The sequence below is a fragment of the Nothobranchius furzeri genome, chromosome 2 (assembly GCF_043380555.1).
Source record: "Nothobranchius furzeri strain GRZ-AD chromosome 2, NfurGRZ-RIMD1, whole genome shotgun sequence".
Classification (NCBI taxonomy): domain Eukaryota; kingdom Metazoa; phylum Chordata; class Actinopteri; order Cyprinodontiformes; family Nothobranchiidae; genus Nothobranchius; species Nothobranchius furzeri.
Window position 1 is genome coordinate 26,698,258 of NC_091742.1, and position 12,402 is coordinate 26,710,659.

Consider the following 12,402-nt stretch of genomic DNA (forward strand, 5'->3'; position numbering starts at 1 on the left):
TTTGTTATACAGAACTTTTTAAACGTGCATTATATAAGAATGAAACACTAATGCCATCTTGTGGTCAAATTTGGTTACTGCAGCCCATTTTCAAAACACAAAAGTTACTTTCTCACCACTTCGACTTTCATGGCTGTCGCCAGTTACGGCAAGAAGATTCTAGATGACGTGTGTAGACGAGATTTTAATTTAATTTTAATACAAAGGATCAGCAGTTCTTTGTGTCTTCTTCTGAGTTTCTCACCCTAAATCTGAAGCGGAGTCCAGCCAACCCTGATTTATGTTAATGAATCTCTTCACGTCTTGCTGCTTTCTGCTAAATATCAAACTTTAGAGGCAGAGACTGACCTTTGAATCATCCCAACTGAGAACCATGGCCCTGGACTTGAAGGAGTTTACTCTCACGGTGGCTGTTTCACACTACAAACTGCTCCAGAGTACACACCCCATGTTCTAAAGATACCATCAGATCTCCATGATCAGCAACAACAACACAGGTAAGATTTGTTGCAGACTCTTATTATTATATTAAATGAAAATTTCAGCCATAGAAATAGGCTGCATAAATGGTGGGGTACTCGGTATATGCTAAAAGCTTACAGGCCACCACAGCAAAGATCCAGCCATGGAAAAAAAGAGTAAATCCATACCGGAAGGGCGAGCATTACCAGCAGGTCACAGATGGCCAGATTCAGCAGCAAACTCTGGCTCAGACTGGATAAATGCTTCCAGTTAGGTTTAAGGATGATGCCAAACATTTTTCCAGGAGCTCCAAGAAGGAAGCAGAATGACAAGACTGCTGCAGGAACCAGGGGCCTCATTTATCAAGCTTGCTTACGCACAAAACAGTGTCGGAAAACTGCGTAAGCAACTTTCCACGCAAACTGTGGGATCTCATTTATCAAACATTGTGTAGAATCCTTACTAAAACCGTACTTAAGCTCAGCACAAAAAAAATGTACTTACACCAAGCAGGTGTGTGACCTATCAAACATGGAGTACGCACAGCTGCACGCAATCTCTGCTTCATAAATCGGAGACTAACGAGAATGTTTCTCAGCTGCATTTTAGTCACATCCCGCCCTCACCACGCCCACTTACTGCCATAAATATTCAATGCAAAGTGTCTTGTGGATCTCATGCATATACATAAGCCGGCTGTTGCAGCACTCCGCCAATGACGATGGCGACCGTAGATCAAGACAGATCAAGCAAGCGCTATTTCACAGAAGCAGAAATTGAGGTACCTGTGGGTGAGGTGAAGAAATGAAAGGAAGTGCTTTTGCAAAACAAATAAGAGAAAATCCATGGAGTGGCACAGCGTTGCTGAAGCTGTCAATGCTGAATTCTTCAGAGAGATCTGTGGCGGATACAAAAAAAATGGTCCAATCAGGATTTGATCCCCAGACTCCCAGGTGAAAGTCATGTACACTAACCAGTCAGCCAAACAGAGATCTCCCCTGTAGAAGTAGCCAGGGCGCATGATCAATCGGGTCACAGTGACAGGACACACTGTCACAGACGCATGATGTTCTGTCTCAATCTGTCCCCCTGCTGATATTCTGCATTCTGTATTCTGCGCTTCAGGCTGTGTGTGGGTGTGGGTGTGTGTGTGCGTGTGGGGGGTCTTGTTCTGTGTGAAAACGAAGCAGTACAAGTGATAGTGCTGCAGGATTTCATAATTGTACACTACACACACTTCTCTGCTGTTGGCACAATGTTCATGCAGAAAATATCTTGTTTTCACAAGGAACACACTGCTATTCAAATATGCACACTGACTCATCACAAGGGCAAACACCTGTCACACAATTTTACAATTAGCAATCAGAGCTTTAGCATAAAAGGGCAACAGGTGAGCTCTTCTGTTTTGGAGCAATGGATGCCAACATTGGAAACAGAGGCAGAGCCAGAGGAGTGAGAGTAAGAGAGGACCAAGGGCCGCAATCTCTGATGAGATCCGAGCCACTTTGGTTGATCATGTGGTCAACAATGGTCTTACAATGAGGGAGGCTGGGCAAAGAGTTCAGCCAAATTTGAGCAGGTGAACTGTAGCAACTATCATCCGGACTTTCCGAAATGCAAATAGGTAAGAAATCTTCTCTCAATAGAAAATGGCAGCATTGCAAATCAGTACAATCAGTATTCAAGGAGAATAGAAGTGATGTTGCCTGTGGACTGTTTTGTTGGACAGTAAAAATACTGTAAAGTATGTTTCCAGTATTTAGGAAATGTATACCTACTTTGTATTCACAATATTTTACTATTTGTTTGGCAGAACTGAAAGATTACCAAAACGAGGTGGGAACAGGAAACTGAAATCATGAACATGGTCCTAGAAAACAATGCCATAACATTACGGCAAATACAAAGAAAAATATTAGAAAACAATGACATGTTTAAAAATATTGATAGGGTAAGCTTATCAACACTGGACCATGTCTTGCGCAGATATCATCTCAGGATGAAGCAGGTCTACAGAGTGCCATTTGAACGCAATTCAGAAAGATCCCTTCCTCGTCCTCCTCCTCCAAAGCCCCCGATCCCTAGATTTCTGGTTCCCCGTCGCTGGCCCCCCAGTGTCCCCTGTTCCCGGCTCCTGGTTCCCCGTTGCCGGCCTCCCAGAGTCCCCTGTTCCCTGGTTCCCCGTCGCCGGCCTCACAGAGTCCCCTGGTCCCTCCTCGCCCACCCTTGTGGGTTGTTTTTTTGTTTTGGTCCCTATTCTCCCGCCCTGTGGTTTCTCTGGGAACCAGGAGCCTGGAGCAGGAGACTCTGGGAGGCCGGCAACGGGGAATCAGGAGCCGGGAGCTGGGAAATCTAGGGATCGAGGGCTTTTGAGGAGGACGACGAGGAAGTCCCTTTGTGGCCCAGGAGCCGGGAGCAAGAGACTCTGGGGGGCCGGCGACGGGGAATCAGGAGCCGGGAGCTGGTAAATCTAGGGATCGGGGACTTTGGAGGAAATCCTCCTCGTCCTCTGAAGTCCCTTCCTCATCCTCATCCTCTGAAGTCCCTTTCTCATCCTCTGACTCGGCCTCCCAGAGTCCCCTGTTCCCTGGTTCCCCGCTGCCGGCCTCCCAGAGTCCCCTGGTCCCTCCTCGCCCGCCCTTGTGGGTTGTTTTTGTTTTGGTCCCTCCTCTCCCGCCCTGTGGTTTCTCGGGGAACCAGGAGCCGGGAGCAGGAGACTCTGGGGGGCTGGCAACGGGGATTCAGAAGCCGGGAGCTGGGAAATTTAGGGATCGGGGGCTTTGGAGGAGGAGCACGAGGAAGTCTCTTCGTGGAACCAGGAGCCGGGAGCAAGAGACTCTGGGGGGCCGGCGACGGGGAATCAGGAGCCGAGAGCTGGGAAGTCTAGGGATCGGGGACTTTGGAGGAAATCCTTCTCGTCCTCTGAAGTCCCTTCCTCATCCTCATCCACTGAAGTCCCTTCCTCGTCCTCTGACTTGGCCTCCCAGAGTCCCCTGTTCCCTGGTTCCCTGGTGTCCCTTCCTAATCCTCGTCCTCTGAAGTCCCTTCCTCGTCCTCCTCCTCCAAAGCCCCCGATCCCTAGATTTCCCAGCTCCCGGCTCCTGGTTCCCCGTCGCCGGCCTCCCAGAGCCCCCTGTTCCCTGGTTCCCCGTTGCCGGCCTCCCAGAGTCCCCTTTTTCCTGGTTCCCCGTTGCCGGCCTCCCAGAGTCCCCTGGTCCCTCCTCGCCTGCCCTTGTGGGTTGTTTTTTTGTTTTGGTCCCTCTTCTCCCGCCCTGTGGTTTCTCTGGGAACCAGGAGCCTGGAGCAGGAGACTCTGGGTGGCCGGCGACGGGGAATCAGGAGCCGGAATCTGGGAAATCTAGGGATCGGGGGCTTTGGAGGTGGACGACGAGGAAGTCCCTTCGTGGAACCAGGAGCCGGGAGCAGGAGACTCTGGGGGGCCGGCGACGGGGAATCAGGAGCCAGGAGCTGGGAAATCTAGGGATCGGGGACTTTGGAGGAAATCCTCCTCGTCCTCTGAAGTCCCTTCCTCATCCTTGTCCTCTGAAGTCTCTTGCTCGTCCTCCCAGAGTCCCCTATTCCCTGGTTCCCCGTTGCCGGCCTCCGAGAGTCCCCTGTTCCCTGGTTCCCCGTCGCCGGCCTCCCAAAGTCCCCTGGTCCCTCCTCGCCCGCCTTTGTGGGTTGTTTTTTTGTTTTGGTCCCTCCTCTCTCGCCCTGTGGTTTCTCGTGTCCTGTTCCTGTTCCCTGGTTCCCCGGTGTCCCTTCCTCATCCTCGTCCTCTGAAGTCCCTTCCTCGTCCTCCTCCTCCAAAGCCCCCGATCCCTAGATTTCCCAGCTCCCGGCTCCTGGTTCCCTGTCGCCGGCCTCCCAGAGCCCCCTGTTCCCTGGTTCCCCGTTGCCGGTCTCCCAGAGTCCCCTTTTTCCTGGTTCCCCGTCGCCGGCCCGATCCCTAGATTTCCCAGCTCCCGGCTCCTGATTCTCTGTCGCTGGCCCCAGCTCCTGGTTCCCCATCGCCGGCTCCCAGAGTCTCCTGCTCCCGGCTCCTGGTTCCCCATCGCCGGCCCCCCAGAGTCTCCTGCTCCCAGCTCCTGGTTCCCCGTCGCCGGCCCCCCAGAGTCTCCTGCTCCCGGCTCCTGGTTCCCTGTTGCCGGCCCCCCAGAGTCTCCTGATCCCGGCTCCTGGTTCCCCATCGCTGGCCCCCCAGAGTGCCCTGTTCCCGGCTTCTGGTTCCCCGTCGCCGGCCTCCCAGAGTCCCCTGTTCCCTGGTTCCCCGTCGCCGGCCTCCCAGAGTCCCCTGGTCCCTCCTCGCCCGCCCTTGTGGGTTGTTGTTTGTTTTGGTCCCTCCTCACCCGCCCTGTGGTTTCTCGTGTCCTGTTTTAGTCTTGTCTTTTGATCGTGGTATTGTTTGTCTGTCTTGTGGGCATCTGGTATCCGCCCTTTGGGGGTGGGGGTACTGTCATGGTCTGTCTGCGTCTCCCTCATGTGTCTCCTTGTGTGCTCCATTCCCCCCTAAGAAGCCCCCTTATGTGTCTCTTTGTGTTCCTCATGTGTCCCCTGGTCTTCAGCCCTCCAGATATTCCCTCCCAAGTCCTGTGTTCCTTCAGTCTCCCCCAGTCACCCCTCTGCAGTTTTTTTATAGGTTCAGCTTCTCATTTTATCAGTCTCTGTAGCATGTTTTTTCCACAGGTTTTTGTAGTTTCCCTTCCCCTTAGAATATTAGTTTATTTTGCTGTTCATCTTGTCTTTAGGTTTTTTACTCTTTACTCTTAGGTCATGTTAGTTTCCTCCCTGATTAGTTAATTGCTTTCACCTGGTTCTCTCTCCACAAACCTGCAGCCCATCTGCCTCCCATCATGCCCCAGTGTATATAAGCCCTGTCTCGTCTCAGTGTCTTGTCGGTCCATTGTTTGTGTTAGCGTTGTTTTTGTGCTCTATGTGAGCTTTGGGTGTCCTGGGTTTTAGGACTTTTGGTTTTTGGCTTCCTGCCCTTTTTGGATTTTTGTTCATCATCCTAAATAAAGGATTTACTTTTAAAATGCTCCTGCCTCGTGTCATCTGGGGTATTCTGCATCTTGGGCCCTAACCTCCTCCTGCTCTCAACGTGACAGCTGCTTGTTTTGATGTATAATTTGTGGGTGTGCATGCTGCCATTTGAGCCACATTAACGTCCGCGGATGTCATGCTTGCCTCTTACGCAACAGCTTTTTACTCTGAGCAGCCATAGCTTTATGCAATTTGGCTTTCAGTTCCTCAATTTCTGTCTTCTGTTCCGTGATCGTTTTCATAAAATTCTGGCTTTCTAACTCCAGGTTGAAACGACCAACAGTATATTTATTCTTGTCTTTTTCATTCATACCATTTAGCAGCGTTTTCACGTGCATTGCTACTGATGTCAAGCCATTTTTAGAGAATTCTTCAGCTAGCTGGTCAAGTTTTCCCTGAACTTCCATTTTCTCTCTGGGTAACAGTTTGATTTCAGATTCAAGTTCCTGAGTTTTCTTTGTTAAATCGCTAATTTCGTCTTTTGCGTTCTGTAGTTCTGTCGCTGTTATTTCAAGCTCCTTGGTAATTTGCTCATTCTCCATTTCTTTAGTTGCTAAGATGCTTGACTGTTGGGCATCTTTATTCCGAGCTGACGACAGTTGCTCCTCTGTGTTTTCTAACTGCATCTTAACTTCCTTCAGCTGGCAAGACAGGGACGATGTCGCCTTGACTAAAGACTCTTTCTCTGTTGAAAGCAGTGCGTTGGCATCTGTAAGTACACTAATTTTCTGTTCCAAACAGTGAATTTGATCCTGAGCTTTAAACAGATTATTTCCATATTCAGTTTTTAGACTTTCAGAAAGTGCGGTTTCATTTAGTTGGAGTTTTGCTCTCGTCTTCCATTTCTTTATTTTGCTATCCTTCTGTTCAATTTGTTCCCTTTTCTCTTGTTCAACATCCCATCGTTTACTGACAGCATTGCCTAATTGAAGATTTAGATTTTGGATTTCTGAGGCATTTTTGTCAAGAAGAATGCGTGTGTGTTCTAATTCTTTAGCAAGCTTTTTATTTTCCTGAGTAATTTCAAAGTATTTCTCTGGCCATTCATCATTTTTCCTTTTCAGCTGTGTCTTTTCTAATAGTAACGTTTTCTTATCTGATTCTAAACGTGTTACATATGCAGTCTTTTTTTTAGCATCAGCTTTCAGTTGGTCGATGTGGCCCATTAAGTCTTTAATCCTATTATTTAACGGAACTTCAACCTTTGTCCTGATGGTCGTTTCCAAGTTTTCACATTTCGTTTCCAAGTCTGTTCTTCTAATTATCTCTTTAGCCAGTGAACATTTCAATATATCCATATCTTTCGATAATGACTCATTTAAAGCTTGAAGTTTTTCATTTTCTTTAGAAAACTCTTCGTTTTGTAATTTTAATTCAGTGTTTGTTTGCACTGAATTGTTTAGTTTTTCCTCAATGGACTTTTGGATTGACGTTTGCTTTTCCAAGTCTTTTTCAAGCCTTTGTTTGACATGTTGGTATTCCTTCTTCAAGGACTCCAGGCATTTCTCGGTTTCTTCTAGTTTTGCCGTACTCTCTGTCAGCCGAATCATTGCATTAGACAGCTGACTTTTCTCCTTTCTTATTTCCCTTTGAAATCTGGTATTTTTCTTTGTTAAATCGTCCAACTGGTTTTTCCACCCAGTTTCTTTTTCAGATAAAACTTCTTGTAAATTCTTAACTTCTGATGTCAGTTCATTGACTTTGGCTAAGAGTAATTTCTCGTTGGCCTTACTCTGGTCTAATTTAGCCTTCAACTCTGTAAGATTCATCTCACGAGCCATTTTACCTGATGACTTAAGCAGTGGTAAGCGGTTCCTGTAGAGAGCTGTGATGTGATCCGTTTCGTACAACGACCTTAACAGACTGAAGTCTTCTTTCTGATGACGCAACAAAGTAATGCGATAGCTCTTTGATGACGTCACGCTTACGTACGTACGTCCGCGCACGTGCGTGGCGGGGGGAGGGGGGGTGGAACTGCAAGTAGATGCAGCTGTTTGCATCAGCGGGGTTGTTGTTTCCGCATCACGTGACCTGGACGAGCCTTTTGTTTACGTTTTAATCCGTGGTTATTGTGTGTGTGTGTGTGTGTGTGTGTGTGTGTGTGTGTGTGTGTGTGTGTGTGTGTGTGTGTGTGTGTGTGTGTGTGCGCGTGCGCACGTGTGTTTAGTAAGTAGGAGCAGAGTCGGGTAGCAACAGAGAAGTGGACATGAGTAACTTCAGAAGTGAAAGTGTAAGTCAGAGGAACTCACGCACCTGCAGACCTTCTACCTCCGACTAAAACAAACTCAGGCCGACTTTTTCTATCTTTTCATTAACAGTTATTAGTGGACTCCTTCAAAAAGCAGCTGAAAACTGTTCAACCTGGCTTTTGCTCGACCTTCAAGTGACATATGTAGATTTTAACTTTGACTTTGTAGAGATATGGGTCTCTGTGAGTTTGCTTCTGCTGGGAAGTTTATATTTTGCGTCAATAACCCTCACCAACAGCTGAAAATCATGAGTCTCCACTAAGGGCAGAGGCTGGAGGTCCTTCACTACCATCTTGTGAGTGTTAATGCTAAATACACAAGGAACATAAAACGATGGAGGCGCATGTTATTAAATGCTCCATCTTTCATAGATGAACATTGAGGAGAAAGGTAATGAGAGTTTACGCACCTGTTTTATATCGAATGCTTCGACTTGAATTAAAATTGCCAACACATTATATTATTAAATACATTTGTTTTTATCTACATTGTAAAATGTTCAGTTAACCACCAGTCAAAATATGTCAGCTAACTGAGAATAAAACGATGCAAGTTTGTGAAATTAGTTATTTAAATGGAAAAACGTAATTGATCTGTCGAATTAATGGAATATTTTCTACATTTTTGAAGTCAATCATTATTTTTTTAAATACTGTACATTTACATAATAATTATTTAACAAACTTTACAAATTAATTGGTATGATATGGAATGGTATCTACTGTCACCTGACTAAATATAGGCTTATTCAATGTTTGGGATTTCAGGGGCTGATGATACTTAAGCTCAAATTCATATAGGCAAACACACACACTCTCAACTTTCTCCTTCATTAACTGAATTGTAATTTTTCAACTGAAGGCCAGTTGCAGAAAACAGAAAGCTGCTGAGCTGAAGCAAGATGACATCTTGTTGCAAATGAAAGACAAAGATTGTGTCTTTGGAGGCGAGATCATCCAGAAGCTGTCAGTACACCAGCTTCTGGAGCAGATATACATTTGGAGTACTTATTATTATTATTTTATATTCATAATGAAACATTGTGTGTTTGATTAAGCAATCAATGTTTTTTCTGTCTTGTTTTTGTTTTCAGAAATGAGCCCAACAATGGCATCCGCTACAAGATGTTCAGTGGGAGGATCCTCCACCAGAGGGTAATTGTGAGGCAAGAGGAGCTGAGAGGGAACCAGCTAAACTACAGGTAGCCCTAACCCAGGTCCAAATGAGGACTTAACAAGCTCAAACAAGAGATGGCCAAGCTGAGTGAGATTACGTCCTTTTACATAACTGTCATAAATGACATATAAGCTTGTAAAGAGTGAACAGGAATGTTTTTACTGTTCCTTTTATATTGTTTTTAGGAGGACATTTAGCTAAAGTGGCTGCAGTACTTCCTCTGAACTGCACGGCGCTAAAGAGTCACACTTTTTATGATGATTTTAATGGATTTCACACACGTGGCTTTAAAGTCTCTGGTGTGACCCGACTGGGATTTGACCAGAGCCGGATTAACGCAAAGGCAAAGTAGGCACGTGCCTAGGGCCTGATTGGCTGGATGGGGCCCAGACAGAGGGACAAAATAAAAAATTAATTAATTTAAAATTAAATGTACAAATCTCCTATGATATAATTTGTGGATAGGACTCCATCTACAGTTTATTTCAATATTTATTAATTAACTAAAAATAGTGATACTTAGGGCTGTAGCGAAGCCTCGACGAAGTCGACGGCTCGATTCTAAAATTGTGTCGACGTCAGATCCGGTAGTCGACGCACCGCGCCCACTTGTTGCATCCCCAGGAGTTTGTAAATAGAGGAGGAATCTGCCTGTTTTTCCTCTAGTTCGCCCTCTTCTCCGCCTTCACTAACATCTCCGCCAAATACCGAAGACCCGGAACAACGTCCGTCCTCTACTAGATTATTTTCCTGTTTTGCCCGCCTTCGTCTCCCGGCAACGGACAACAACTTCCGGGGTCAGATGCGCTGCTTCGTGTCTATCGCAGATGTAGAAAATCACCGGGAGCGCTTCTCCCTTCATTAAGGAGCTTCTTTCAGACATGAGGAGAGCTGTTTTGGTGGTAGCAGTCTCTCATCCATGCTGGTCTGTTTGCTGCCGGGTGTTTTTGGTTTATTTAAACTTGGTAACTTGAACTTAATGTTGGTAAAGCTACTGTTAGCATCTTCGCTAACAGCTTCTTGCGTTTGGATAAGCTGTTACGTTTTGGTTTAGAGTTCATCTTTTTTGTGGTGTAGATCTCCCTTTTATTACATTTAGAGTGTTGTGGGTTTTCAGTTTAGTGTAAAATATCACCTGAGTTTGGTTTAACCCGTAAGACCACTCGCCTCACGCACATAAGTGACCAAAACAAAGCAGCATGGAGACACTCCATCTTCTACCACCTCTCAGGCAGCAGCCTGCACTCCCAAGTTCTACCTGTCACCAGAACATAACCAACCAACACAATAAACGCAGTGTTATACAAAATGGAAGGCCTGTAGTGTTTGTTCTCTTACAGTAAGAATTTATCAATTTTTTTGAGGAATTTAATTGAGATTTTCTGGTTTTTGTTAATTGTGCAATAGAAAAATAATTATTAGATTAATTTTCTAAATAGTCATTAGAATTGTCGACTATTCGATAAAATAATCGTCAGAATAATCGTTTTAAAAATAATCGTTTACCCCCAGCCATAGTGATACTGTTTATCTTAACCATAGACCGTTACATTAGCTACGTCACATTAACGCCAGCCCATGACTGTATTCTACAACTTGGGCGCCACCCAATTAAGGACGTCAGAGAAGCGGTCAGTCAGAGCGGGACACAACAAAGCTAGCAGGTGTTTTTGAGTAGGCTAACTTTCACGATGCTTTCGGGCGCGGCAAAACGTAAAAAGAAAAAAAAATGAAGAGGAACAAAAGAAGAGACGGCGGGGGCCTTACAGAAGTTTCTGTCGGGCTGCTCGGGCAGCCGTCCGACAGCTGTGAACCTGCTCGAGTCAGCAGAGCCAGAGGCCGGGCCCAGAGCAGACACAGCCCGAAGATGCGGCGGGAAATGCGGCGGAAGACGCTGTAGCACCAACGCCGTCACAGAAGGGTGAACTGGAAGAAGAGCAGCCAGCCAGAAGTGAGCCCAATCTAGTCTTCCAGCAGGAGCCTCTAGACCCAGAAAGGGTGTTAACAAGCTACATCTGATCCTGCAGTGGTACATAACCAAACTGATGACAGGATGCGTGAGTACTTTGCACTAAACCATCCCTCTCAAAATATTGCATATTTCTCTGCATCACAGAGGAAATGTGGAGACACGAACCGAAGCTTAACCAAGGAGCATTTCTTTAGATGTGTTTCTGCTGCGACTGAGGCCTGTGATGCTGGAAGGCTGAAGATTATCCCGGAGTGGAGCGTGCTAAATGGTTTCCTTGGTAACTGTTGCTGGTTTTATTAATTTTTATTTTTAAATATTTTTATTAATGTTCAAATAACAAAACTAACAATAAGTTCACACTCAGAAAATAGACACAGAATTTCTGATTCAGCAGAGGCAACAACAGCCTGAATGAGCATAAAGCAAGATCAAAACTTAAGATAACGTTTTCATTTTATTAAAATACTTTCTTTTAAGATTATAGATTGTATAAAATTTATACTGTAATCATTTAAGCTGCGTGTTTATAGTTTGTTTTTGCGCCTTTAAAACATGCTTCAGTCCATTCAAATGAATCTATTTCTTCTTGAATGTCTTTCCACCATCATGTGATTAATTTGTCAACATTTATAAATGTTGTAAGCTATTGTATTTAGCAGAAAATCTTTTTAATTAAATGTGTTGATTAAATGTAAACAGAGCAAATAAGATGAATATATTTGCTCTGTTTACAGAGTATAATGACACCTAGTGGTTATTTACTGGTACCGCCTTGACATTGACACTCCCAATGGATAAGATGAGGATAATTTATTAGCATTTAACACAGCTGTGTAATGACGTATAATTAACCCTTTGATGCATAATGGTCACTACAGTGGACAGGTACTCAAAATTGTTATTTCTTTATTTTTGCTATTAAGCACAGCTGTTGAAGACTTTATTGCATGTGAGCCCCTCCATTTGAGCTTCAGCAAGTCGAGCCAACATATTTCAATATATATATAAAATGCAGCCTGCCTAGTGTAGTCCATTTATTTAATCCAGCTCTCTCTGTGTGTGTGTGTGTGTGTGTGTGTGTGTGTGTGTGTGTGTGTGTGCGTGCGTGCGTGCGCACGCACGTGTGTTTAGTAAGTAGGAGCAGAGTCGGGTAGCAACAGAGAAGTGGACATGAGTAACTTCAGAAGTGAAAGTGTAAGTCAGAGGAACTCACGCACCTGCAGACCTTCTACCTCCGACTAAAACAAACTCAGGCCGACTTTTTCTATCTTTTCATTAACAGTTATTAGTGGACTCCTTCAAAAAGCAGCTGAATACTGTTCAACCTGGCTTTTGCTCGACCTTCAAGTGACATATGTAGATTTTAACTTTGACTTTGTAGAGATATGGGTCTCTGTGAGTTGAGAGGGTGCTCGCTACACAACCACAAAGGTGGAGCTGCACCAGAGTCAGCCCCGCCCATCACGCAAACAGCACAGCCCGCTGACTTCTGTTTGT

The 12,402-nt window shown here is 45.3% G+C and overlaps 1 long non-coding RNA gene across 1 annotated transcript in view; it reads left to right on the forward strand.

The window, feature by feature from the left end:
- The first annotated feature begins 8,060 nt into the window (after positions 1-8,060).
- The window catches only part of LOC139063479 (uncharacterized), a 42,590-nt gene continuing 38,248 nt past the window's right edge, over positions 8,061-12,402 (forward strand). The window contains exon 1 of the long non-coding RNA XR_011516830.1: positions 8,061-8,958. This is a non-coding gene — a long non-coding RNA (uncharacterized lncRNA). The remainder of the gene's footprint in view (positions 8,959-12,402) is intronic.